Genomic DNA, 27846 nt, shown 5'->3' on the forward strand with positions numbered 1-27846 from the left:
TGAAGCAGGTAATGTCAATCTGTCCCATTACTGCTGAAGTTAATTAAGTTCCATCATTTGGTTAAGCTGGTGTCTGCCAGACTTTGACATTTTCAAAGGTACTTTTCCTTTTACCTGTTGGGTAACACTTTGAGACTATTTGAATGTCCTAATTTCTAAAATCCATTCCCATTCACTTAATGTTTTAGCATCCATTGATTATCCTTGCCTGAATCAATTATTACATTGGTGGTTGAAAAACTGAGGTTTTCTAACTCTGCAATTCTTTTACATTTGCTGGGTAACATTCTTCTGTGGAAAAGAACTTTTCTTCTCCCAGCTTTTGTTTTTTATTATCATTATGAACTCATGGATTTTTAAGGTTCAATATGTTTTAATCCATTCTTATAATTTTTCTTTTTCTAAGAATTGAGGTATAATTTACATACAGTGCAGTGCCCCAATCTTACATATACTGTCAGATGAGTTTGGATAAGCATATACACCCATAGGATTCACACCCTTATCAAAATATAGAACATTTCCAATGCCACAAAAAGTTTCCCCAAGTTCCTTCCTAGTTAATCCCTGTACTCATTCAAGGCAATCACTTTTTCATATTAATTTTAATGCCCCTTTCATTCCAAATTTGGTCAATAAGAGCCCCTTTATGCTGGCTTTGGGCTTTTTTGTTATGCTTCCATCTGTTTTTGAGCAGTCCTAGCTCTGCTGCACACCTGTATTTTGACTTATGGTGTTTTTTTGTTTTATATTGTTTTGTTTTGTTTTGCTGTATTAATGTTTATTTTAATGTAGTTAAATAATCTGGTTTGTTTTCATTGCAGCTAGATCTTTAACCCTAGTTAGAAAGCCTTTCCTCACACCCAGTACCTATACGATTCCATCTTTTACATTTTTTAAAATGTATTTGGAGTTTATTCTGCTGAATGATATGAAGAAAGCAGCCACTTTTATCATCTCCTCAAAGATATTTCAGTTGTCTTAATGCCATTTGTTAAAAAGTTTGTCTTTTCCTCAATGATTTGAGATGCCAGGCTTTATAATATACTAAACTTCCGTATGTATTTGAGCTATTTCTGCACTTTCCCTTCCAGGCCACTGGCTTGAATTTTCCTTTGTCTAATGTTAGAATCATAATCTTTCTTTCCTATTATTTCCATTTGCCTGATATAACTTGTCCATCCCTTTATTTTTAGCATTTTGAATCATTCACTTTAGATGTTTCTTTTGTGTTCACAATTTCTTTGGCTTTTGATCTTTGAGCCAACTTTCTTTTAATAGACAAGTACATTTATGTTAATTAGCATGACCAACGTTCTCTGCCAACTTTGTCATGTTCTTTTGTTATATTTACTGTCAGTATTATGTTGTATTTGCTGTGCTTCTTTCTGTTATCTGTTCTTTGCTTATTTTTCTTTTTGGTATTTCATCATTCATTTAAGAATGTGTATGGTTGTTCTAGTACATTCTACTTTTTATGGCACCTGCAGTCTCCTTTTCTCATATTTAGGCATCTACTATTTTGTTGTCAGGTTTAAATGTAGTCTTTGACTCATCTCTCCTGTCTATGTGACAGTCAATGAATTTATTCTACTTTTTTCTTTATTTTTCACTTTCTCAATAAAAAAGCTGCATTATATCTACTTTTAAAGAACTTTTAGCGTTTGTGTTATGGCCTCTCACCCTTGCCCCAACCTGGTTTTAGTATTAGAGCAACTAATGTATTTAGTTCTTGCTCTAAATCCTTTCCTTGATGTTTTCCAGACACCTCTAACCAGAGGAAGCTTAATTTCTAGTTGATTCTTCAGAAGGGGATTCTGAGTACAGATTTCCCTTCATTCTTGCATGCTAAAAACCTTTCCTCCAGCCTTGATATTTAAAGGACAGCTTGATTGTATATAAAATCCTTTGCTTACACTTTTTTTTTGAATTTCTTAGAAATACTGTTCAATCATTAGCAGAAGTTAAGAAGTCTGACTTCAAATCTTTTCTTCCAATATCAAGAGTAGAGAAAAAGTTTTAAGTTTGATCAAGATATATGCTTAATGTCTCAGAATTAAGCATTCCAGTCAATATTCTCAGGCACATGGTGGCTCTTTCAATATGTAGATTCACGTCTTCTTTCATCTGGGGAAAGTTTTCTTTTAATGATAAGTTTAAATATTATTTCTATTCATTTTTTCTTCTTCAGAGATTTCAATTACATATATTGAATTATCTTTGCTATCTTCTATATTAATCATTTTCTGACATTTTTAAAGCACCTTCTTTCCATCATTTTTGTTTTCATGACTGTTTCATGGCTTTCATTAGTGTCTCATTATATTTTTAGTTAAATATATTCTCCCTTGGGCACCTTGTAATTTAGTTTTCATTCTAAGATGATTTTGTCTTTTTCTTCAATTTATTTCCTATGTTTAATCGACTCTTCTTTTTCATCTTTCTGGGAGTTTTTGTCCAGTTCTGTTCCTAGTATTTGAATTTCTAATTTGAGTTGTTTTTATACGTGCAAGTACGTGCTTAAAGATGTTTAATCCTGGTTAAAGTGTTGTGTTATAGTTTTCTCCTGCTTCAGGTTGGATTTGGGGGAGAATTTTCACCAACTGAAATATTTTATATCTCATTTTTATTTTGCTTTTTGTGGTAACTTTGTACAGATACTGTCTGTCCTTCTCAGTTCATTTTCAAATATTTATTTTCCCAGACTATTTTTTTTTTTTTTGAGATAGGGTCTCACTCTGTTGCCCAGGCTGGAGTGCGGTGGAGCCAACTCAGCCTACTGCAACCTCTGCCTCCCGGAGTTCAAGCGATTCTTGTGCTTCAGCCTACCGAGTAGCTGGGATTACAGGCACACGCTGCTACACCTGGCTAATTTTGTATTTTTTAGTAGAGAGGAGGTTTCGCCATGTTGGCCAGGCTGTTCTGGAACTCCTGACCTCAGGTGATCTGCCCACCTTGGCCTCCCAAAGTGCTGGGACTGCAGGAGTGAGCCACTGTGCCTAGCCTATTTTCTCAGACTATTAGTGACAGTTGTATGTAGACAGGGATGTGGGAGGCTTACCATAATTTTTTTGGTTCGAGAATATCTTCTTATTGAAGTATGAAATGTGATTTCTGTACTACATGGTGCCTTTCACAGGAGACGAGTCAGAGTGCCTCCTGAGTTGGTGATTCTCTTTTATTTCCATAGGGCCATTAATTTTAATTTCAATTTCCTGTTCCTTCTTTCCCTTTGCCACTCAGCCTCCAGATGATACTTCTTTGAAGTTATCTTCTTCTCCCTCAGAAGCAGCCCCTTCTTAAGGTCACCATCTTTGGCTCACTGAGCCTCCAAGTCTTGTCCAATAGATTCTTTAGTAGCCAGAGCTCTGATCCACCAAGGCCCTGGCATAGTCTCATCTCCTTCCGACTCTGGGTGGTATTTTTTTCTAATTTGCTCCACCCTCCCGGGTCCTTGTTTCCTTCTCCTCTCTGGTACATTTTCCCAATGGTGCTGATGGTTTGGTTTACTTCCAAAACTTGTGCATTTTGGAGTATTCTTGGCTTCCTATACATGCTACAGTTTGGGGTTATGACTGGTTTTATTAGGTCTTGTGTTAATTTTTAGATCTTTTTTGGGAGGATATATGAATTGATTTGGATTCAATTAGCTATTTGTATCCTACTGGAAGTTGGAGCGCTCATAAGCTTTGGAATTGGAAATACATGTTAAAGATTACTTAGTTCAAACCCCTCTATTCACAAGTGACAAATTTAGTTCTAGTAAAAGCAAACAATTTGCCCAGTGTTGTACAGGGGCAGACTCAAGACTACTGCTCTATTCCCTCTCTGTCCCATAGCAATAAAATACCCTTTCAAAATGCAGATAAATTGCAGTATGAGGAGAAATCCCCAAAGTCAGAAGTCTCAAGCATTTCTATACATTTGTTTAGTTAGTATCCTGGCAAGCTACAGAGAATAGAGGTTGTTCTCCTGAGTTGCTTGGAATTCTAACAGACGCACAAGGAAATATCTCTGGTCCTATTGAATTTTCAAGTCCTGGAGGAAATTGCCTCCATATTTTTATCTCTGATGGTGCCAGCTCCTAGGGGTAGAGGAAGTGTAGAGGCTCTTAGGCATCTGATCTAAGCTGGAGTTGTGCTTGCATATGGGAAAGTAGGAAAGAAGAAGAAATAAGAACACAGAATTTTCTCTTATCTTCTCCCCCAGAATTCTTAGAGATTATTTTATCATCATTTTCAGTTGATTCTTATCTATCTGGCAAAGAAACTGTAAGGAAAAACCATGATGAGTCAAGGCCCAAAACACTGGCTAAGGCTAACTTACTCAGTCAACAATAGTAATGGTGGACCTACAGTGTGCTAGACTGCTGAACTTTGGGAGAAACAGTGAGTTATAAAGCAAAATTTTTGCCCACAAAGAATCCACTGTCTCAGTGAATGAGTTTGCATGCATTATACAAGCAATGTGGTAAGTGCTATATGATGTAAATACAACTAACAAAGAGAGCACAGAGGTGGAAACAATGACTCTGCCTTGGACAGCAGAAGTCTTTGCTAATGAGGTGGCATTTGAGTTGAAGTTTAAAGAATGAATAAGGGTTTGCTAGGCAGAAAATGCAGAAAAGGCTATTTCATATTTAGTAAACTGGAAGCAGATGGGGAATGGTTAGAAGATTAGGCATGGCTCTGTACCAGAGACTAGAATTTAAATGTCCTGGTATATATTGAACTTTAAGTGAAAAGCAATAAGAAGTGGCAAAGGGTCTTAAGTAGGTCAGTGATGTGATGCATTTTGTGTTTTAGAATGTTGGTTAGGTTGGGAGGGGCATGCCTGGAAGCAGAGAGATGAATTAGGAAGCTGTAGTCATACAACTGAAGGAAGGCCTGTACCTTGATGGCCTCCTAATGAAGGAGGTCATTGCCTTGATGACCTCCTAATCTCTGTGTTCACTCTTATGTACAACCACTGCCAGTTGGAAGTCTATCAGATACCTCAAATTCAACTTGTCCAAACCAAAACTCATCATGTCCTTCCTTGCTCCTTAACATGCATTTCCTATTTCACATTTTGAGCTCTGTAAACTCAGCCAGATGCCAAGGGTCAGCTTCTCCTTCATTCCATACATCCAACAGTCACCAACCCTTAAACAATTCAAATTCTTAAATATCCTCTCTCTTGATCCCAATTGCCACTGCCTTGGTGAGGATATGAGGAGCATAATACAGAGTAAAACACTATGTAAGGAGTCAATGGATTAGAGGTCTTCATGAGGTTATACAGATTCTGAAATGGGAGTCCTACAGTGTGAAAGGTAGGAGATTATGGCCAGCCAGTGTGATGCTTGGAGCTGAGATTTCAAAGTCGTACAGTTTTTGTTGATGCTAATGTCTTGGTGTGGCCATGTGAATGAGGGCTGGGTTTGGGGGGTGAACATTATTGTCAGAGAGAAGGAGACTAAGAAACTGAGAGGTCATGGTATTGAATGGATCATAAAGAAATGATTCAATTTATTTATTTTCTATTTCAACCTTCAATCATGTATGTTTTACTCCTGTTCTGTTTCCTTATCTTGAAAGACTGAGAGTCGAGCCCTAGTACTCCAGAATGTGCATGCATTGGTGTGTGTTAGGAATATGTGTGTGTTTGTGTGAGCCTGGAAGTGGGGGTGATGGTTGGTGGTGGGGTGTGGGTTGAGTGGGCAGGAGACCAGGAGACGCAGGAGAACTTAGGGAGAGGTTAAAGTGGGAAGGGTATCAGGCAGCATTACAAGTTGCCTGGAGATGGGGAAATAACACATGGAAAAAATGATAAAATGTTAACAAGGACACTCATCTTGTTCACAATGTGGTCTGCTGTGGAAGTAATTATTGAAACTGTGAATGCTGATGAAATTTTTGAATTAGAGCACAGATAGAAATGAAAGGACTGAGCACTGAGGTCTAAACCTTGAGAAACTCCCACACTTAGGGGTGAGGAGCAGGAAGAGGAGTGTTGGCCAAAGATGATGAAGGAGAACCAAGTACCTTCTTTCCAAGGTTAGTGGAGGAGGAAAAAAAAAGCAAGAAGCACCGGTAGTGTTGACAGCACTAAAGGATGCTGAGAGACCTTGGGACTTGGTGCCTGGACGCCTGGGGTGGCTTGAGCAGGAACCACTGTAGCAGAATAGAGCTTGGCAGTAGAGATTCAGGCAGTGGGTGGATGGAGAAGACACGTGGCCAGTAATTGTACCCAAAGGGTTGAGGAACACATCTGTGCAAAACGGGAGAAACGAGGTGATGCTAAAGAAACACACTTATCCAAATGAAGGAGGTTTTGTTGTTGCTGCTTTTTTTTAGTTGTTTACATGAAATCTAAGAAAACCTGTGTCTATTTGTGTTTCATTCTCTCTGGGTGAGGAGAGGAGGAGCTCAGGAAAGGTGTGTTTTGCAGATAGGAGGGAAGCTTAAAGTGCTCCCCCCGCCCCCCGGTCCTCCGTATCCTTGTTAAGGAAGGATGTGAAAACACAGGGAGTTAACCTGCTCTCACTGGCCCAGACTTTCAAGGGCTATTACTTGGAAAGAAACAAACTCCAGCTTTCTAAGATCAGCTGCTGACTTCTCATCCTTTTGGCACTGGGTAATTTCGAGTTTTGGCACCTTAAGGGCAATGAAATTCAAGTTCCACCTTCTCTGCCAGCCTTGGAGGGTGATGCTGCTGTCTCTCCCTCTCTCCTCCATGTGAGTCCTTAAATCGTCTATCCCAGTGTTTCCAGATTATGATTGGCTTTTCATTGACAGACTGCGCTGAGCGTTGGCTCATTCATGGGGTAGATGGTTGTTTCCTGTTCTCCAGCCATGACAAATCGCTGACTGTTGGCATCACTGATAAAATAAGTAAGGCCTCTGCCACCCCAGCTTCTATTACTTTTTCATATGAGTTACTTTAATAGAGAGACTTAAATGCTTCTTTCTATTGCTTTGCCTCAGCACTTCTGGGGTCATAAATTCTTCTCCCTCTTGTCTGCTATTACTGGCATATCAATCATTTCTAGTTCTGTAAGCACTAAAATTGAAAGAAAACAAGGTTGTGGCTTTATGCATTTTTAATTTAATGAAATCCAAGCTTTGAAGTTGAGGGAAACAATGCTTGTGGCAGAGCGGTGTGGCCACCAGGAAAGTCTTCGGAGAGGCTGGATCAATGGAAGCTTTGCAGGCAATTCGAGTCGCTGCTCTTAATCTTTGGGGAGCTCCCACCTGACTTAGTGTGTGCTTCTCCTGAATTCTAGTCAGATCGTAAATCTTCCTTACTCACCCCTCTTCTTCCATCCCCCCTCCAGAACATACAGAACCTGGCTGGGATGGGCCAGTCTGCATTCTCAGCCTTGGAGCAGAATCCATGCATCATTTGGTTCATATCCAGGGCTCCAGGATGAAGTGTTTATCTGGTTGGATGACAAGGAAAAGAAAAAAGTGTCTCTGTTCTTAAAAATCTCTCTTTAAGGTAATTCCCTTTAGCACTTAGTTCCAGGGTCTCCAAAGGCTGATAGTCAGGGAATCCTTTCTCACCTCCAGCTCACATTCCATCCTTTGGAGAAAGAGCCTCCATCGAGATGGAAAAAGTGCAAGTTGGCATAAGGCCCAAGAAAGAATGAAATAAAATGTCCCTCTAGGCATGGCCCAGAGGCATGATTAACATGACTGCTCATCAGCATAAAATATATTCAATTATGAGGGATTAAGAGGCTTGGGAAAGCAAAATGCTAAAGCAGATGAAATATGAGCATATTAGTGGAAAACAGTACCCCAGGACAGCACAGGCTGAGGCTGCCTCCAGGTGGAAGTGCCTGTCACAGATGCTGGAGGTGCACAGCTCTGTACTCTATGAGGGGGGCTGCCTCCCGCTTCGGGTCCTAAAGTCCTTCTATGCCCTGAGGAGGGCATGGGGCTGGAGAGGCACCCTCTGCCTAACCTGGGCCCATTCACCCTGACAAAAGAAAGTGCTTTGCAAGATCTTTAGTTTTCCTTATAACAGTGGTTGTTGAATTAAACCATACAAATGTGGGCCGACCATGGAGATACCTGCAAAGGGAGACTACCTGGGTAATTGTCTAAGATTCTCTCCTGTGGATTTACACAGTTTAGGCAGAGAGGGGAGTGGGTGAAGAATGCGGTGCTTGCATGGAGCAGACTGGGGCAGGGCCTTGGGCAGGTGAAAGCCCATTAGGCAAAAGACAGAGAATCAGAAGAATGGCAAGAGCAACCTTTGGGATAGAAAGTGGTGACCCTAGAATCAGGGCCAGAAGGCCTACTTGCCTGGAGTAGAAGATCAGCAACCAATGAATTAGCTGAACAAGTATTTGGGGGCACCTTCTGTTTTCTTTACACTGTAATTCATCGTGTATTTAGCAATGCAGAAAAGCACTGGGTGGAATCCAGAGCTATTGGGGGGAGCATGGGAATTGAGAGAGGACTTGTACTAAAGAAGCAGCAATGGAGAGAGACTCAAGGCAAGGAACAGTTCTTAGGTGATATACCATGGTGGAATTCCAAGAAAAGTAGAATGAGATACTCCAAAACCAGAGCAAATTGTTGGAGAACAGTGTTGTGATTGAGAGTGACCTTTAGGGTTAGGAGGAACTGTGTTTGAATGCTGATTCTTACACTCACTAGCTGTGTGATTTGAATGAGTTACTTAACCTTCCTCTAGCTCCTTGTCTTCATCTGTGAAATGGGAATCACAATGGCATCCCTCTCCTGAAGTTGCTGTGAGAGTAATGTTTAGCAAGGCGTGTGAAGCTCCTAAGACAGTGGCTGTCACTGAGTAAGCACTCAGTACATTTTTATTAGTATTATCGTCATCATCGTCAGAGATGGAACTGAGAAGTATGAGTGGAAAATAAGAGAAATGGAGAGAGTCAGTGAGGTGACAGGAGTAGATGGCAGGGCTCTGACAATCTTTCAGCCACATTTGTCTGGCCTGAGGCTGTTTGCTTTAGACCAGGAATATAATGCTGCCCATGCAGCAGGGGTCTTCATGGCCACTGATGGCCAAGGTAGGTGAGCCAAACAAGAATGAAAATATAGGAATTCAGAAATGTCATCTGGTGCTTTGCCAGATACGTTTGGGATGGGTTGAGTTGGATTCATGGACAATGAGTTGGGTATGTGATTAGGTGCAGACACAGTGGCTTAAGTAACACTGGGCTACCTGTTACTTGTCTCCATAGTGGCGTGGAAGAGGGAGCCCATTGACCTCTAATTGGCCTTTCTATTCCCTAGATAGAAGCACTCTATTTGGACTGGTGTACAGAGGAATGGTTTAAAGCAGCTTTGCAAACAAGGCTCAAATGTATCTACCTTCTTTTCTTACTTAAAAAAGGGGTTTGAATACAAAATAAGAGTTACTCTCATTCACCCTAGAAGAATAGAAGGGTAGCTTTTCTTGCAAAGCTGGCCTGTTGATTTCCTTAAACAAAAGCACTGTAAGAGTATCACTTGTAAATCATTTTGTAATCTATTCATCCATTCACTCATTTGACAACTGTGTACTGAGTTCCCTTTATATGAAAAGCACTGTGCTAGTACTTGGGAATAAGCAAAGAAGCCTTCAAGGAACTCATAAGAGAACAAATCAGGTTAACACACATCTGTCATCAAAAGAGGAGAGAGCAACAATAGAAGTAGGGGATGAACTGAGCCTCTTCTATTTCTGGGATGTGTGTCAAAGTTTCAGAGTACAGATGGTGAAAAAGTGTTGTAAGATGGAGCCAGGGACTGGACCTTCATTCTCTGTGAGATTTGGCATGGTATGGCCACCTCATGACTAATAAATATCTTCCTCCAAGGTGTAGAATGAAAGTTACAGAGAGAGAGATAACTGGGGTAATAAACACACAGCATCTCTCTTGGTCTCCAAGTCTCCAGATCATGTAAACCTCCAGCTCTGGGACCAGAATTCAAAATAGTTACTTTCCATGTGTGTGTTACCTGGCCAGATGTAGCACCAGAACCAAGGAGGAGGGAAAACATGTCCCTAGTCCCATCTACCTCCTAAGTCACATTCACCTGCTCTAAGTCCCTCAGTATCTGGCTCCCTGGAGGCAGCACCTTCACTTGAAAACCAGGTGGCCCAATAAAACTGAAGGCAAACCTGAGAGCAGGGAGGTCTATCACAGGAGTTGAAAAAGGGCAACGGGGGTGGAAATCTTTTCTATCCAGCAGAAGAGGAAATTACTCATTTCCTTTAAGGCTAAGTTACCCTGTGTTAGGGTGGACTGCAGGACAAACTAACATAGGCAACAATAAAGCCCAAGCTGGAAAGCTGGGATAGAAACTCTGCCCCTAACAGGGGTCTGTAAATAACTGTTGCATGGATGAATGAAATGCATATGTGCGTACCATATTCTTCCAGCCCAAGATTTGATTTGGTTTCCATGTCTAGAGGCCAGATGCCTACTGGGAGGTCTTCCAAATCACCAGTCTTGATTTTTTCTTAACTGCTCTCAGGGGATCCAGGGAGTGATTCTGGTATCTGGCACCAGCAGCATGGCATTGTGCCCCGAGAGCATCAATGCACTGCTCATATTGGCTTAGGTCCATGTACCCGCTGAGCAGAGCCTACCACCCAGATGGTATAGACTCGGATTCCAGTCCACTTGGAATGGCCATGTCTTGCCAACTCCATCTCCAAGGGGACAGTCTGTACAGAACTCACATGCCAAAATACCCGGGAGTTTGCCAACCAAAAGGTGGTGAGTGGTCTTGTCCCATAAGCACCACTTAAAACAGGCAGCAGATGGGAAACTGGGGCAGGAGGTGGAGAACAGCTGGATGATATTTGCTGCATAATAGCTCTTAAGGGATTTGAAAATCATTGTTTAATTTCCCTTCTCACCTTCTCATGTAAACAAGTGTCCTATATCAGGGGTGTGGAAATCAGAATTTTTGGTGGTTGATGCCCATCTTCACAGACTCTGCAGCCACCTTCTTCCTGCCTGCCAATACACACACATGCATGCACGTGGACACACACAGACACGAGTGTGCACCGATGCACACATACGCATTCAACTCCGTCGACAGGGGCCTTATTTCATTTATTCAGTATCTAAAGCCTTGCTAGGAGCCTAGGCTTCCTCTCTGAAGTCTCTTTTAAAAATTAAATCTGGCTCTTTGGGGCTGCAGCAGGAAAACGGAATTTGAGATACAGTAATTCTAGATATTTATATCCTCCCATCATTTGCTCAGTTAGTCTTCTGCAGCTGCGGTTTGTTAGGGATTATCCCACCAAAAGGAATAACAGAAATACACATATTTAATAAGATTTTTTTTTTCTCCATTTCTGTTTCTGGTTCTAAATAGGCACTTGGAGGAAGGGAAGCTCTAGCATAGGAGAGGATCTCAGGGCAAGGAACAGTTGTCCAGCAGCACAGGGTTGGGGGTGGGAGGGGGGAGGGGAGGGGAGGCGCCTGCAAGGAGGGAGGAGGGAGGGAGACGGGAGCCTGGAAAATCTGGAACTGGATCCTGGTCCCAATGTTCATACAGAGGAGAGGACAGTGGTTCTGCAAATGCCCCTTTACAGAAGAATTTAAAGCCCAATTCTGATTTCTTTAGCCCATGGTTTGAAGGCCAGGTGTTCTGTGGTCTGAGCAATCCATTACCTACCTTTCTTCATCACTTCTGGGTGGAGTTCATTTGGCCCCAAAGAGAAGTTCCTGATCTTGGAGGACTCTCCCCCTCTCACTTTGACTTCATGGAGCCTTTCTTCCTAGGGGTGGAAGGGCTGGCTGGTAGATACCTGGGTATGGGTTACCACACCTGCAGGCCCCAGGGGCGCACAAACACCCTTGGCCTCAATCCTAAATGACCTCCAGGTGCACAAATGCTCCAGGGCTACATTTCCATTGGCCTTTTGACTCCTATTAACAGTGTCCTGGGGACTTTTGGCTGGGGGTGTTACATAAATGTTTTTTGAGTCTCATCTGCAATAATCCCTCAGTCCAGGCAAGGGTTTATTCTTTCTTCTCTGAGAAAACAGAGAAAAAGACAAGACTTTTCTTCTCTTTAAAAGCTGTGCCCTTTCTGTTGAGAACCACTCACTTCAGCACTCTGCAATGTGGTGAATCTCCCCAGGCTAACTCCTCCTATGATGGGAGCTCAGCATAAAAATTACAGCTGCCTCAGAGGCCACCTGACCCTGATGCATCAACCCCTGGAGTGAGGCCAAATCACCACTTAAAATGACAATTCTGTACAAAGTGGCACAATGACATGTTAAAAATATATAGATGAATATAGATGTAATATGAAAATATGTATTTTTCCTGCTCTCCCCATCAGAAGCAGGCATGTTAAAGGTATTAATCGGCATTCCTCTCCAGAGGGATCCTCTAGTTATGTGCTTTGGAAGCCAGACAGGAAGTGTGAATCATGCAGCAATGCAAAATTAATCCAGACAAAATGAAAAATGAAATGATGCAGCCAAGGTATCTGGGATGGAGGGGCCAGGAGGGTGAGAAGTCCTACCCTGTCTTCCCTGGCTCTCTGCGGGAGAGGAAAGGCTTTATTTGTAGGGGGTGGTTGCTGAGGGACCTGGGACCTCCCCAGAGCAGGATGAGTTGATATGTTCTCTCATTGCCGAGGAGTAGAATACCTGGGGAGGGAAGGTCTGTGCAATGGCCCAGGCTTCCAAACGGCTGGCCCTGACTTTGAGGGCACCTGGAAACTGGTTGAAAGCTTGGCAGGTATACCCGGAAGACACAGATGTGGTTCCTGTCCTCCCACCCCCACAGTGCTGGCTCCAGACATGTGCAGAGTTGGAGGTGACTCAGACCGTGCACGCACCTGTCCCCAGCAGATACTACTCCTATTGTAGGGAGTGGAAATTTCCCAGAGTGGATTCCTTCTTCAGAGGTGGGAAACACAGAAACAACCTTTTCTTTGTATCCAGATTTTTTTTATTTTTAAAAAAGACAAGGGCTCTCTCTGTTGTCCAAGCTAGAGTGCAGTGGTATGATCATAGTTCACTGTAGCTTTGAACTCCTGGGCTCAAATGATCCTTCCATCTCAGCCTCTGAAGTAGCTGGGACTACAGGTACATGCCACCACACCTGGATAATTAAAAAAATGTTTTTTTTTTTTTTTTTTTTTTTGTAGGGACGGGGGTCTTGCTATGTTGCCCATGCTGGTCTTGTACTCCTGGCCTTAAATGATCCTCCCGCCTTGGCCTCCCAAAGCACTGGGATTATAGGTGTGAGCCACTGTGCCCAGCTTATTTGCAGATTTTAATTTCCTAAAAGCCTACCCATGGGTAATTCCTGAGTGTTTTTCTCAAATAACCCCTCAGTTCAGACAGGAGAGATAATCTTTTGTTCTTTCCTGTTTAAGGACAGAAAATGACTTTTCTTCTATTAAAGTATCTTCCCATTGCAGGCAACTTGCTCTGGGTCTTTGTAGTGAGATGTGAAATCTCTGGTCCTGACAGACTCCATGGATCACATTTCTGGAGTGAAAGAGTAATTAGGTAGCATGCTTTAGTGTTTTTCAGCCCCTTCTGGGTTTACTGGCAATCACACTGTAGTTTTCTCTTTCTCTGTCAGCTTTAGTATTTGCTACTCTGTCTATATCCTTTTTACTCTTGTTTTAGTTTTTGGAGTTCTAATGTCTGTCTTTTTGAAAACTTTTAAATTCAGACATAACCTGCACAGAGGAAACTGTACACTAATCTCACATATACAGCCTCAATGAGTGCTTCTATAGGAAGACGTCTGATAATCCCCTACCTAGGACACAGAAAATCCTACCTACGACACACAAAAAGGAGTGTACCTGAACAAGACCAGTACTGTTTATTCTGAGTCATCTGCTCTTTCTTGAGGCAAATGGGACACTCAGTCAGCCAGCTACCCTGTCAGAGGGAGGGTTGATGGGCCTGGGGGGCACCTACCTTCCCAAGCACAGTAGAGAGCTACAGAGCTCAAGTTCAACCCAGGTCAAGTTGAACAACACATCAAGCCTCCTGGGAGGGCTTCCTCTTGTCTGTTTCTCAGTCCATTCTACCCCACTCCCCAGGCCCAAGCCCATCATTCACTTCTATCATGGTAGTGAGATTTTTTTTTTTCTGCAGTTTCATATGAATGGACTCATATAGTATAAATTCTTGTGTCTGGCTTTTGTTCATTCAACATTATGTCTTTAAGGTTCATCCATGCTGTTGTGCGTGTCAGAAAGTTTTTTATCTTTAATATCATGTAGTACTCCATTATATGCATTTACAGAATTTATTTATTCTGTTGATGAACATTTGGGTTGTTTCCAGTTTGGGCTAATAAGAATAAAGCTGCCTTGAACATTCTTTTAGATTTTTAGTTGTTGTTGTTTTAGTGAACATATATTCTCATCTCTCTTGGGTACACCTAGAGTGGCATCACTGAGTCATAGGGTATGTGTGTGTCTAGCTTTGGTAGATCTTTCCAAATCATGTTCCAAAGCGACTACAACAATTGACACTCCTACTGACAGTCTATGAGTGTTCCACTAGCTCTATATCCTTTCCAACACTTGGCTCTGTCTCTCTTTCTACTTACAGTTGTTTATATAGGTAGTTGTGTGCTTGCTTGCTCAGGGCCCTTTACTCCTTAATCAAACCCTAAATTTCCCAAAGCATACTGTGCAGGGATTGGGGTAAACAACTTCTTGGGCTGTACCAGTATTAAAACCAAAAGTCTCAGGATTCCTGGGAATCCTCTTAGTCCTAGGCAAACTGGGATGGTTGGTCACCCTAAGTGCAGTATAATGCAAAGGAAACATGCTTTGGCAAGAAACTATTCTGGTATGAATGCTAGTTTATTCACTAACTAGTTCTCAGTTAAGGGAAAAATCAATGGATAGATGGATAGACAGATGACAGAGCAAATGTAGTAATATGTTGATAGTAGAAACAAAATGATAGGTATATGATGTTAACTGCCAATTATTCTCGCTTTGCTGTATGTTTGGAAATACTAATAACAAAATGTTGAGGGAAAAACAAAATGGAAATAATGCTTGTTGTTTGTAAGGGCATCAGATCTCAGAACTCAGAAGTGACTTCTTGCCTGTTATGAAACAGCTAAAAAGAACAAATGCCTTCATCATCCTGGTCTTTCAGTTCAGCTGCCCCACCTAGTTCCTCTATCTCTAAAAACCTTTCAGAAGAAGAGAGACAAAAGATCAAATAGCAAATAAGAGCAACTGGAGAGAACTTGTTTTTAAATTCCAGCAGTCACATTGCTTTGCTCATAGTCTTCTTGTGAACAGAGCAGGAAGCTTGGTGTCACCTCTCTGCCCCCCATGACCTGAGGCCGGTCACAGGTAGAATAGGCTGGGCAATTAACCATGACCTGATACCTTCTTGAGCCATATTCTCCAGCCTCTCTAGATTCTAACTTTGCTGTCATCGCTTGCAAAGCTGACTTACTTTTATCCTCTTTCAAAGACATCTCTTGTTCCCATGGCAACTTACTGGGGGTCTTCTATCACCATGGGAACATGGCTGCTGGGTTTAAATACACCTTATAACCACAGCAATAAAAAATATGGGGAAAGAGGGAGACTGGTTGTCAAGGAAACAGGCTTCAGGTCTTCTCCATGAGAGACAAACTGGAGAAAAGGAAGTGCTGTGGGGTGTTTGGAATCAACACCACGCCCAATCCTGGTCCTGCTGGGACAGCCATTCATTGTGCAGATTCCAGGGCGTGAGTGTGTGTGCAGAGATCTTTCTGTGTTGGCCATCTGAACAACCCCATAGGAAAACACCTTGGGGATTTCAAGGGTCTCACAGGAAGCTGTCATATCTCAACCTGAGGAATAGAAGCAGCATGGTCTCTCTCTCTTCACACACACATACACACACTGGGCAGGTCACTATGGGGCATCTTTCGTATTATTAAGAGGGCAGCAATTTTGTGGTGAGCAGCCCAGGAAAACCAAACCAAAAGAGCAAAGATCAAAAGGGCTTAAGAAGGGCTTAAGTAATGGGAAATATGAATTCTACCTAGGACACAGAAAAAGGAGTGTACCTGAACAAGACCAGTACTGTTTATTGAGTCAAATGCTCTTTCCTGAGGCAAATGGGACACTTAGTCAGCTACCCTGTCAGAGGGAGGGTTGATGGGGCTGGGGGGCACCTACCTTCCCAAGCACAGTGGAGAGTTGCAGAGCAAAGGAAGGCACTTGACCCCTCCCCAGTGGAGGGAAAAAAAAGCCATGGAAGAGGCATGGTGAATTCCTAGATCATAGGCTTCCGACGACATCCAGTACTATGCACAGTGACACTAAATCAATGTCACTGCTCTGAGAGATCCAAAGAAACAAAGCAAATATCACCTAATTCAACTCTGTATCATTCCTACCCAAGTGTCCATGTCCTTATGCCCATCTGGGAATTGTATCTCTAGCAGGCTCAGTTAAAGGGAGAAATACGAACAAACATATCTAGGCCTGGCTGACAGCTCTCTCCCTTTTCAGCAGTTTGCAGAATCCCAGGTCCTCAGACTCTCATGTGGTTGCTCAGAGCCACCCATGGTGACATCCTGCCCAGCTTGACCCTCTTCTCAGCCCATTCCCACAACCCCTGACCTCTCACCACATCAAAGTTTACCTTTTTTCCCCATAGGCATGGAGTAGGGGAATAAGAAAGAAGAAAGACAATGCTCTTAGAAAATTCTGGGTTTGAATTGCAGCCTCACCACTTTTCAGATCCATGACCTTAAAGGAATCTCTTACTTAAGTTTCTATTTCTACAACAAATTCATAAAATAATTTTAAGGATTAAATGAGATAATGAACATAAAAATGCACCACAAACTATGGATGCTATGCACTTATGAGGATTGACTATTAAACCTCTGGGGAGCACCTTTCCATTCTAATGGGGGGTGTTAGACTACAGGAGTGATTCTGAGGGGGGCCAGTCCAGGTCTTGCTCAGAGCCAGGGATGTGGACATTTCCCGTTGTGAACCGATGTGCACAGGGTCTGTATTCTGCCTCCCTGGATGCCCCTCAGAGGCAAGCACTGTGCTAGGTTCATAATAGCTTCCACAGTGGCTGCTGATGGACACAGGCATGGTATTATTGATGAAGACTTTTGGTGCCCTTCACATTGCTCCACATAGGTGGGAGCCAGTGTGTCCACCATACCCATGGGGCAGGCAAGGCCTCTCCAGCAGTGAGAGCCAAACAGCCCAGGTGCAGACCCAGTGGAAGCAACCATGTGGGGCAGCCGCATAGGCAGGGCAGAAAGGCTAGGCAGTGCGATTTTCCTCCAGGACTGCCATGATTCACAGTCTGGCTGCCCGGAGGGGACCTCTCTGCAGCTCTCGACTCCATTATCTTCAGCTCACTCCCCACCCCTGGCCACTGCCCCATTTTCTCCTCTTAACACTTGTCCACTTGGCAGGCCACCCTGGTAATAGCTCCAGGAAAGACAGATTATCAATCCCTCTCCCGAAAGGACCAATTATTCATGGCCTCACCTAGAGTTTTATGGGAAAAAAAAAAAAAAGGCAAGACGAGCACCATTTCCTGCTGCCCCTGGGAGGTGAAGCCTGAGAGCAGAACCTAGACCTGGGGTGGGCTAGACAAGAGCCAGGGAGGAGGTCGATGGAATGGCAACGAGGCGGAAAGCGGATGCAGAATACTGGCAACAGGATGCAGGGATGAGATCAGGAAAGAGCCCAGTGCCGGGCTCCCCCGAACCAGCCTGTGCGTACCGCCAGGGACTCGAGGCACTGTGCCTGGGGCAAGGCCACAAGGCATACATAAACTCTGCCCTCCAGTAGATACACCAAAGCATCATTTTTATAGTAAAATGAAGGATATATTTTGATGCAAAGTGCAAATTTTCCATGAATTTTTAAGAAAAACGTTGAGACTTTAGATGTTTTTCTTGGTACTTACCCCCAACCCCCAATCATGTCCTTAGAGCCCTGGGGGTCATTTGTTCTTTTCTGCTGTTGATGTGTTTCATTCACTCATCCATATGTCCATTTATTCATTCAACAAATAATATTAAGTGACAACTCTGTGCTAGGCACAAGAAATGAAGTAGGTAGCAAAATACACATGAATCTTGACTTTATGGTGCTTATACCATTGGGGAAAGCTTTGAAAGCCTAATGAGCCAAATTTCTCTTTTTTGTGTTTGAAGAAAGAATGAGCCTCCCATCACCAAAACTGCGCAGGCAGAGGTTAGATAAACAACAGTTGCTTGTTGAATGAATGTGTGAGTGACAAATGGTTTTCTGCCTCGGATGAGAAGGCAAACCGGCTGACTTCTCACATGCTTTCTAACCCATGACTCTGCCTTCTCTCCCCTGGAGCGGTTTCTGAAGCTCCTTTCTACTTGTATCTTTTAGAGTCTCATGCCTTGATCCCTCCCCAGTTAAACTCAGCTTCCTCCTGCAATCTGGGCAGCCCAGGGTCTCAGAGTCTTTCTATCATGTTTGTCTCCTTTGGCCAGTCAGGCAGTAGAATCTATATAAGCATAGCATTTAAGAAAAATAAAATCAATTGTCTATTGATAGGGGCTGGAGAAAAAACAGAGAAATGAAATATTTCTTTCCTCATCCTGTTTTGGCCAACAAATGGATTTGCTTCAAACATGGTAGGAGGCCCAGCAAAGGCAGGGTGGTTCCTATTCCAAGAGGTATAGAACCCTAGCTCAGAAATACAGCCACCAAAATGGCCCAGCTCAGAAATAAGGAGAGGCCTGTGTAGTCCTACACACTCTTCCCTCCAGCCACGATCACAGTTACCATCTCCATGGATGCAGGAGGGGACAAGAAGGAAGTCCCTGGGCATCTTAGAAATTGGGTTCAGCTTTGGGTGGAAGGTTCTGAATGGCCTAGGCTCCTATGGTATGACCATTCCCACTGACTCCCTTGGAGGTAGATGTGTGTGTGTGTGTGTGTGTGTGTGTGTGTGTTGCATATGCCAATGTGGTGTGTCGCTTTCAGAGCTCCTGTCAAATGCAATTTAGTCATGTTTTCATACATCCACATTTAACCCTTACAACAACTCATTCAGGGTAAGTGACGTCATTTGCATTTGAGAGGCATTGAAGCTGCATTTCGAGGCTGGGCATGGTGGCTCATGCCTGTAATCCCAGCACTCTGGGAGGCTGAGGCGGGTGGATCACCTGAGGTCAGGAGTTTGAGACCAGCCTGGCCAACATGGTGAAACCCTGTCTTTACTAAAAATACAAAAATTAGCCAGGTGTGGTGGCATGTGCCTGTAATCCTAGCTACTCAGGAGGCTGAGGTAGGAGGATCCCTTGAATCCAGAAGGTGGAGGTTGAAGTGAGCCGTGAGCTGAGATCAGGTCACTGCACTCCAGCCTGGGAGACAGAGCAAGACTCCATCTGAAAAAAAAAAAAAAAAAAAAAAGCCCTATTTTGGAGGGTAAAGAAAGTCTCTGACTCTACGTCATCTTGGGCACTGTGATGCCTCTCCTTTTAGCTCTCACACAGCGTGGGCTTCAAAGACAACATTGCTTAAATGCCCAGCTCCCTCCAGGTGGGAGAAGTAACTTGCTCCAAAAAGAAGGCCCATTTGCCAGAGTGGCTCAGGATCAGACCCCACTGGGTGCAGCTGCAGGCCTTGAGTGCTCAAGAAACTGGTGCTTCTGGGAAAGGAGACCAAGCAGGTCCTATACTCCTAGAAGAGCTGCTGCACCTCAGGCAGTGTGCACCCACATTGCTGAGCTACTTCAGTGCTCACCTTGGGCTAGAACCAGTTTCCCAGGCTGCGATGTGGACATCTCTGAGACTCTAAGTGACTGGGAAACTGCAGAACTGGTTTCCAACCATGACTCAGCAGAGATACATCCTCTTCCCCATGGCCCAGCACCACTGGCATAGAAGCCCCGCTCAGCACCGGGGAGAGAGTATTCCACTTTCTTGTCTGTCTAGGTAATTTATCACCCAGAAACAGGGTTATAGAGAGATGTTTGACTCTGAAATGACTCTTGTGGGGAACAGGAAGAATAAACCTGTCCCTTAAGTGCCATGTCTCATTCTGGCTGCAGGGGAGGGACAGGAGGAGAGTAAGGTAGAAAAGAAGGTGGAGCAGGAAAGGCACGAAAGGGAAGCTGGGTGAATGTGAGAAGTTCTGTGGAGAAAATGGTGGTATGTGGTTACTAGATGAGGAGCTAGAGCCCTAGGCTGGGGTGTCAGGTTTCCCTCTGACCCGGAAGCAGAACAGTCCTTAGACATTCCTGGTAGAATCGCTGCTGCTCAGTGATATGTGAGTTTCAGAAGCCCTGGCCCCACCCTGGGTGTATCAGCACCTCATAGTTAGGGAACAGAGACCTCACAACACCAGGAACCATGGTACCTCTGTGGCTCTCGGGAGCTGAGGCTGGGGCAGAAATGGAGTGATGTTTGTCCTGGGCCCTGGATTAACTCTGAGGCCAGGGTTGGGAGAGGGGAAGTGCAGCTCTCAGAACAAAATCAAACCAAAGCTTGTTCCCATGAGGAACAGGAAATTTAAGGGAATGAAGTGCTGTACTTAGGTTTCCAAGACCCTATGCTTGCCTCAGTTTCCCTCAAGTCCATTTCCACCCAATTCCATTGAAGAGGATGCTCTGTCATTCTGCTGCCTTTCACAGTGAGGAGAATCACTCTGTTCCTACTGATTGAGTAACCTGCTTCCTTTCTTCTTCATTTCCAATGATACAGACAGGACCTGGACTAGCTTAGACGAATGAGGCACTTGCCTCTGGCACAAAAGGGGGCACCAAACACCTCGGTAATCAAGGTAAATGATATTTTAATACAACATTTAGAAAATAAAAAATCAATGCAAAAAATCCTTGATGTACAAAATATTCAAAATTTCAATCAAGACTGGATTGGTACTAATTTCTCCATTGTCTCAGGCTCCAGTATGGCTGGGCACTGCACAGTGCTGGATACAGATATCACTCAATGTGCCTTCAGGGTGGGAAGGGAGTCCAGCAGAAACAAGACAAACAGGCCCCCTTTATGCGTTGGAAATTGAGCTTCCAGTCTAGTGGACAAGGGAAACAGTGGAACAAATGAGTCAACCATCAAAACTTGACAATTGTGATTGGCTTGACAAACAGGGTTTTGTGGTGGATGGTTTGGATAGGATAGTTAGAGGAGCTTACCTGGGAATGTGATGTTTCTGCTATAATTTGAGGGATAAAAAGGAGCCAGCTGTTATAGGTTGAATTATATTCACGCAAAATTTGTATCTTGAAGCCCTAACTTCCATGATCTCAGAGTGTGACCTTATTTGAAAATAGAGTCATTGCAGCTGTAATTAATTAAGATGGGGTCATACTGGAGTAGAGTGGGCCCCTAATTCAATATAATGGGTATCTTTATAAAACAGGGAAATTTGGACACAGCCACCCATGTGCACACAGGGATAACACAGGCAAAGATGTCAAGATGAAGGCAAAGATTGGGGTGATGCTTCTATATGCCAAGGAACACCAAACATGGCCAGCAAACACCCAGCAGCTAGGGGAGAGGCCTGAAGCAGATTCTCCTTCAGCTCTCAGAAAGAACCAACCCTGCCAGCACCTTGATCTTGGACGTCCAGCCTCCCAAATTGAGATGATAAATTTCTTTTGTTTAAGCCCCCAGTTTGTGGTAATTCATTAAGACAGCTCTAGCAAACTAATACACAGGCCATGCAAAGACAGACATCCACGGGGCATGACCAGTAAGAAAAGTCCCTGAGGGGAGTAAGGGATCAGCCTGTTTGGGGAACTGGAAGACGGTAAATGTGTCCATAGCACAAAGAGTGAGGTCATGAGGTGAGCAGGGGCTAGTTCATCTAGGAGGACACTCTGGAGTAATGGATTTTACTCCAAGTACAAGGGGACCTTGCTACTTTCCTATGACCCCTCAACTTCACAGCAATTTCACTGAACCCAAGATATTTCCAACCCCACTGAGCTAAAACTTGCTGTGTTTGTGAGTGAGCCTAGGGGTGGAGTGGGGCATAAAAAGCAGAAAAGATGTCAAGATTTAATGAACACCACCTAACTCCCCAGTGGACAATTCTGGATGTCCTGGGTTTTTGTTTTGTAAGGCCAGCCTCTGCCAATTTAGTAGCTTAATAACCACTATGAATGATCAGGACATTGAGCCACCAAAGTCGTCCAAGTGAAGATTTCAGATGAGGATGTGGAAGTGAGGGTGGGGAACCAGGAAGCAGAGAAGACGACTGACATTTTGAACCCCTCCTATAGAAAGTGGATGTGAGGACAAAAGAAGTACTGAAACTCAGAGGGACTGGACCTCTTTCTCCTTGTAAGTCAAGCTGAACATGCAAAGAGGAGCTGACAGGAGAGTTTGTCCTGCTGGCATCAGCCTCCAGGGAAGTCCCCCAGCTTCCTGGATGTCTCTACTCTTGCTGTTGTCTGCTTGGACCCCATCTTCAACAGCAGCTCCTAGGGCTTGTCTGGAGGCCCTGGATCAAAGGTGCTTCCCAGCCTGAGCACCTGTAGAGGTGGCAGCTGTATTCTTTAGGTACAAGAACAGCATAGTTTTCCAGCGTGTGTATAAAGGTGTCTTCTTCCTCTGGGCAAATCACTCCCAGGGGCAAGAGCCACCAGTATCAACTTAGCAATCTTTGTCAGTGGCAAGGAGGTGACACTAATCTAAACCACAATTTTCATAGCCAACTTAAGCTTATTTTCTTACCTTGTCTTTTCTTAGAACTGTATCACTTCTTACACAGGTTCTTTTTTATCATTTATAAAACCATGGAGGCCTGGAAATGAACCGAGAGTGACTATTCATGCCTGAGCTAATGTCCCTTCCCCCAGGGATACTGCTGGAAGATGGACAGTGAATGGTCAGAATTCAGAAGTTCCAGGTCAGAGGTTGACTCAGCCACCCCTGGGCTGATGGAACCATCAGAAGGATCCTCTGATTCAGTCCCCAAACTGGGCCCTGTGGAGCAGCATCCCAGACAGCAGGAATCAGACCTGCAATTACTCCTTGGGACTCAGGGAGGAGTTTTAACAAGAAAACTGCACATCTTCAGAGCAGGTGGTCTTTTCTGTCTCTATAATCAAACAAAAATTTTTTTCGACTGTTCTATAACAGACTGCTGCCTGGGATCCTAGAACTGTTGCGTTTTTGATCTTCCTCTTCGCAGCATGGACAGTGGATCCCCTTGATCTGCAAGCCCTGCCCTGCCTCTCTCTGCACGCTGGGGGTTCAGGGAGGCTACACCCTTGGGGGGCACTGGGAGCTGCTGGAGATGTGCACAGCGAGCAGTGGAGAGCAGTCGTCTCTTCTGATCTACATGCAGGGGAACTGGTGAGAGTTGCCGTAGGACCTCTGGTGAAATTACCTTGGCTACTGACTAGTAAAGAGATGAGAAAGGAGAGGTACTATAGATTTTCTTTAAGAAATAAATATTGTCTCCTCTTTCTCTCTTTTCTCCGGTAAACAGTGCCCAAATTTGGAAGTATCACGTGTAATTTATTGTCCCACTTTAAATGTTTCTTGTAACCATGAATTACTATTCTTGGATCAGATTCCATTATAATAAACTCCCACTTGGACTCCAAATTCTTTTACAACAGTGGAATTTTGCTTGAACTAACGCATTGTTATAAATCACATTTTCTGACCCCAGCCTGGAGTTCACACTTGGTTTTCAACTCCACAACTGACCAAAAATGGGATCTTAAGCAAGTCATCTCAACTCTTTAGCCCGCAGTTTCGTTTACCATAAATTAGGAACATTAGATATAGCTGACCTAATTCCTCATAGGTTTGTTGGGAACTAATAAGATTATTTTGTAAAAGTGTACTGGAAATCATAAAACCCCATCGAAATGTTAGCTTCTTGTTTGTTGACAGAACATCAATCACATTTGAGGAAGGCATTTTGAGCTCCTTCCTTATGTGGTGGTGATTTGAAATCCCATCTGCTTTGAATATTTCATATTCCTCTTTGCTTTCCAGCATTGGATATGCCTGAAACACTCCTGTAACCTTGCATTTCCTTACCTGTACAACAGGGAAACTAGTACTGGCCTGCCTGCCTTTGACTTTTGGATCATTTTACTTTTAGTTTACCTCAGGACATGTAGGACTTTGATAATGTTGGTGGACATCTGATTTATTGATGCTGGGCAAAGAGGGGCACTCAAGCAATACATGCAGTGCCAAGTGAGATGTTGAGGGAAGCTCAGCTTTTTTAGAAAGCTTCCCCGTGCACAGCTGTGATCCAGGTGCATCAGAAGATGCTGAGAGCTCACAAGAAGGGAAGATGAGACTGCTAAGGCTGAACTAGAGGCAAGGATTGTATCAGTAGACTCCTTCCTCTTCCTTTCATGATAGGATCCTGCTGTGGTTGAATGTATGTGTCCTTCCAAAATTTATAGACTATAAATTTATTGAAACCTAATCATCAAGGTGATGGTATTAGGAGGTGGTTAAAACCTAATCAACAAGGCGATGGTGTTAGGAGGCAGGGCCTCTTGGAGGTGGTTCAGTCATTAGGGCTCTACCCTTGTGAGTGGAATTCGTGCCCTTATAAAAGGGCAGTAGGAAACAGGTCTTTTTTGCCTTCCAGCTTCCACTATCTTGGAAGCAGAAGGCAGCCCTCACCAGACATCGAATCTTGCAGCACCTTTATCTTGGACTTCCTAGCCTCCAAAACTATAAGGAAATATCAGGTCTCAGATGTTTTGTTATAAAAGCAGAAATGGACTGAGACATAGCTCAACACTTATCATGGAATGTGTTGTTTAGTGATGATAAGGCTGAGAGAAGCCTTAGAAATGAAATGGAAGAGAAAATGTAACATATATCTCTAGGTAAAATATACTTTTGACATAGGTTGGAGACACCAGAACCTACTCCTACAATACCAGTGCATTGGTCAGTGCCATGAATCTTGAAGTTAAATGTTTCACCCTAATGCACTGCTAGTGGGCGTGCACACTTGTGGAGCCACTCTGGAGAGTACGCATGCATGACTTCATTGAATTAAGTCTATGTATATCCTCTGACCCAGTCATTCCAGTGCTGGGGAGACAAGGGACAGGGGGCGTGTAAAAACATGCTCACAATAGAGCTATTTGTTAGTTAAGGAGGAGTTAACTGCAATTTGGGCATCTATTCCTGCGAGAAGACAAAAGTAAAATGTGCTGGATATATATCGTAGAAGCTCCTGTAGCTGTTAGCAGCTATTGATTGGATGTAAACATAACCACACAGATGAACCTTAAAAACATAGCTAGTGGGAAAAAAGTAAGAAACAGAGTGAGATATGTAACACAACATTTACACTAATTAAAAATGCGTGCATACAAAACAATATTTGTTTACATCAATACATATAAATAAGCATATGCATATTGAACAATTGGAATAATAGACTGTGGTTGGTGGGGAGGTGGGGAGAGATATATGAATAAAAAAGAATGAATAAATACATAAAACAAGAGAGAGGCCTTACATGGAAAAATGCAAGAAGTACAATTTACTCAATCCCTTACATCTGAAGTTGAAAATAAATTAATTAAAAATATGAACTCTTGGCCAGGGCATGGTGGCTCACACCTGTAATTCTCTGAGTTAGTCTAATACCATCGCCTTGGTGATTAGGTTTCAACCACCTCCTAATACCATCACCTTGGTGATTAGGTTTCAACATATGAATTTTGGAAAGACACATACATTCAACCACAGCAGGATCCTATCATGAAAGGAAGAGGAAGGAGTCTATTGATACAATCCTTGCCTCTAGTTCAGCCTTAGCAGTCTCATCTTCCCTTCTTGTGAGCTCTCAGCATCTTCTGATGCACCTGGATCACAGCTGTGCATGGGGAAGCTTTCTAAAAAAGCTGAGCTTCCCTCAACATCTCACTTGGCACTGCATGTATTGCTTGAGTGCCCTTCTTTGCCCAGCATCAATAAATCAGATGTCCACCCACTAATTATCTAAGTCCTACATATCCTGGGGCAAAGTAAAAGCAAAATGATCCAAGAGTCGGAGGCAGACAGGCCAGTACTAGTTTCTCTGTTGGACAGGTAAGGAAATGCAAGGTTACAGGAGTGTTGCAGGCATATCTGATGCTGGAATATAGCTCTATAGTATGAATATATTTCAATGACCCTGTGAGTTCTATACTAAAAGAAGGGAGTGTTTGGTTACATTAAGTTTTAAAAAAAGAAAAGAACAACCTGTTCTGCACTGATCCCTCAACTGGGTCTTACATAAATCTTAGTTCTCAAAGCTGCTCAGCAATTCCTATAGTTTTCTCTTGGATGCTCCAGCTCATGTCCCTCATGGCATCCTTTCTTGAACTTCACTCTCTTTGATTCTCTGACCTCAGTTTGTCTTCTCCCTTACTCTTATCACGTGAGCTCACCAACAACTTCCTGGAGATCAACATCATCTGTCCCAGTCAGGATTATCGATTGCAAACAACAGAAAGTAGTCCTGTTGCCTTTAGGAAAATAAGGACTTACAGATATGGAAGCCAATAGAATCCACAAGAGATGGAAGGAGCAAGCTTGGGAAATAAGCAGAATCCAAAGGGGGTCTGGAGGCTGGGCAGCAGGAGGAATCTGGCCAGATGCTCTCATAGCTGCTGCCTCTGACTCTACAGCAGGACACTGGTGCTGGACAGCCGACTGGCAATGAGTGAATGTGGCCTCCAAAGTGGCCTCTGAGTATCTTCATCTTCCTGTTCTCATATCCTCAGTATTCTCTGTCTGCATTAGATGGGGCTTTCCTGTGTATCTAGTGGGATATTGTGTGAGTCAAGGCTAGGTTATAAAAGACATTGTGGTTTCTGCCTTTCACTTTTTCAGATCATTTGATCTGGGGAAAACCAGCCGCTATGTCATAAGGTCACTCAAGAAACCTTGCAGAGAGGTATTTCTGGAGAGGAAGTGAGGCTTTCTCCAATAGCCAGTGACCAACTGTGGCCACCTGCTCATGGACATGAGAGTGAACCAGCTTGGAGGCGACTCTCAGCCCCAGTCAAGACTTCAGATGACTGCAGGCCCAGCTGACATCTTGACTGCCACCCATGAGAGGCCTCAAGTAAGCACCACCCTGCTAAGCTGCCCACAAATTCCCAACCCAAAGAAACAGAAAATAAATATTTGTTGTTTAAAGTCACTAAATTTTGGGGTATTTGTTATGCAGCCTAAGTAAAGAACACATGCCCCCCTTACTTTTGGATTATATTCACCATGTTGAAATACCCGAGGGGAGCTACTGATTGACTGAATGTAAGTCATGGGCCATGCCCTGCTTCCTAGGGGCTAGTGGAATGGAGTGAGATGGAGTGAGGACCCCTTTGCCTCTTTAGGAGAGGTGGACACTGCATCACACTAACACTATGCACACAGGGAACTTTCCCAACTAGAAAGATAGAGTTTAGAGAGCCAAAATATAGAAGTATCTACTATCCCTTTGTATCTGAATTGTTGCAATGTCTCTATTCTTCTAATCAGAATGTGTCAGGACATCCTTCTTCCTCTTCCCTTCTTTCTTGTCCCCAGCAGAGATGCATCCTTCCTTTCCCCAAAGCTAAACTTGAGTTCTACTTGGCCTGTTGATCTCATTCCCTTCATTGGTCTCATTTTCCACTCAGTAGTTACCTCCATTCCAGCTCACATCTTTTAATGTTTTCTGTGTGTCAAACATGTCAGTTCTGTGGTTCTGCATTATCTCCTCTCATTTTTCTTCCCCCTGTAGGAACAGTCTCTTTCTCAGGGACTTTTTAAACATCCTTCCCTAGTGAACCACGGTAAGTACAGCCTACCTTGATAAGGAAAGTATGGAGTGGGGAATGGAGCATGCCCCAATG

At 43.4% G+C, this 27846-nt stretch overlaps 1 long non-coding RNA gene across 1 annotated transcript in view; it reads left to right on the forward strand.

The window, feature by feature from the left end:
- Window positions 1-27144, forward strand: part of LOC104001321 (uncharacterized) — a 145833-nt gene extending 118689 nt beyond the window's left edge. Inside the window, exon 4 of the long non-coding RNA XR_001707551.3 lies at window positions 26840-27144. This is a non-coding gene — a long non-coding RNA (uncharacterized LOC104001321). The remainder of the gene's footprint in view (window positions 1-26839) is intronic.
- Window positions 27145-27846: the final 702 nt, after the last annotated feature.

The sequence above is a fragment of the Pan troglodytes genome, chromosome 9 (genome assembly GCF_028858775.2).
Source record: "Pan troglodytes isolate AG18354 chromosome 9, NHGRI_mPanTro3-v2.0_pri, whole genome shotgun sequence".
NCBI lineage: Eukaryota > Metazoa > Chordata > Mammalia > Primates > Hominidae > Pan > Pan troglodytes.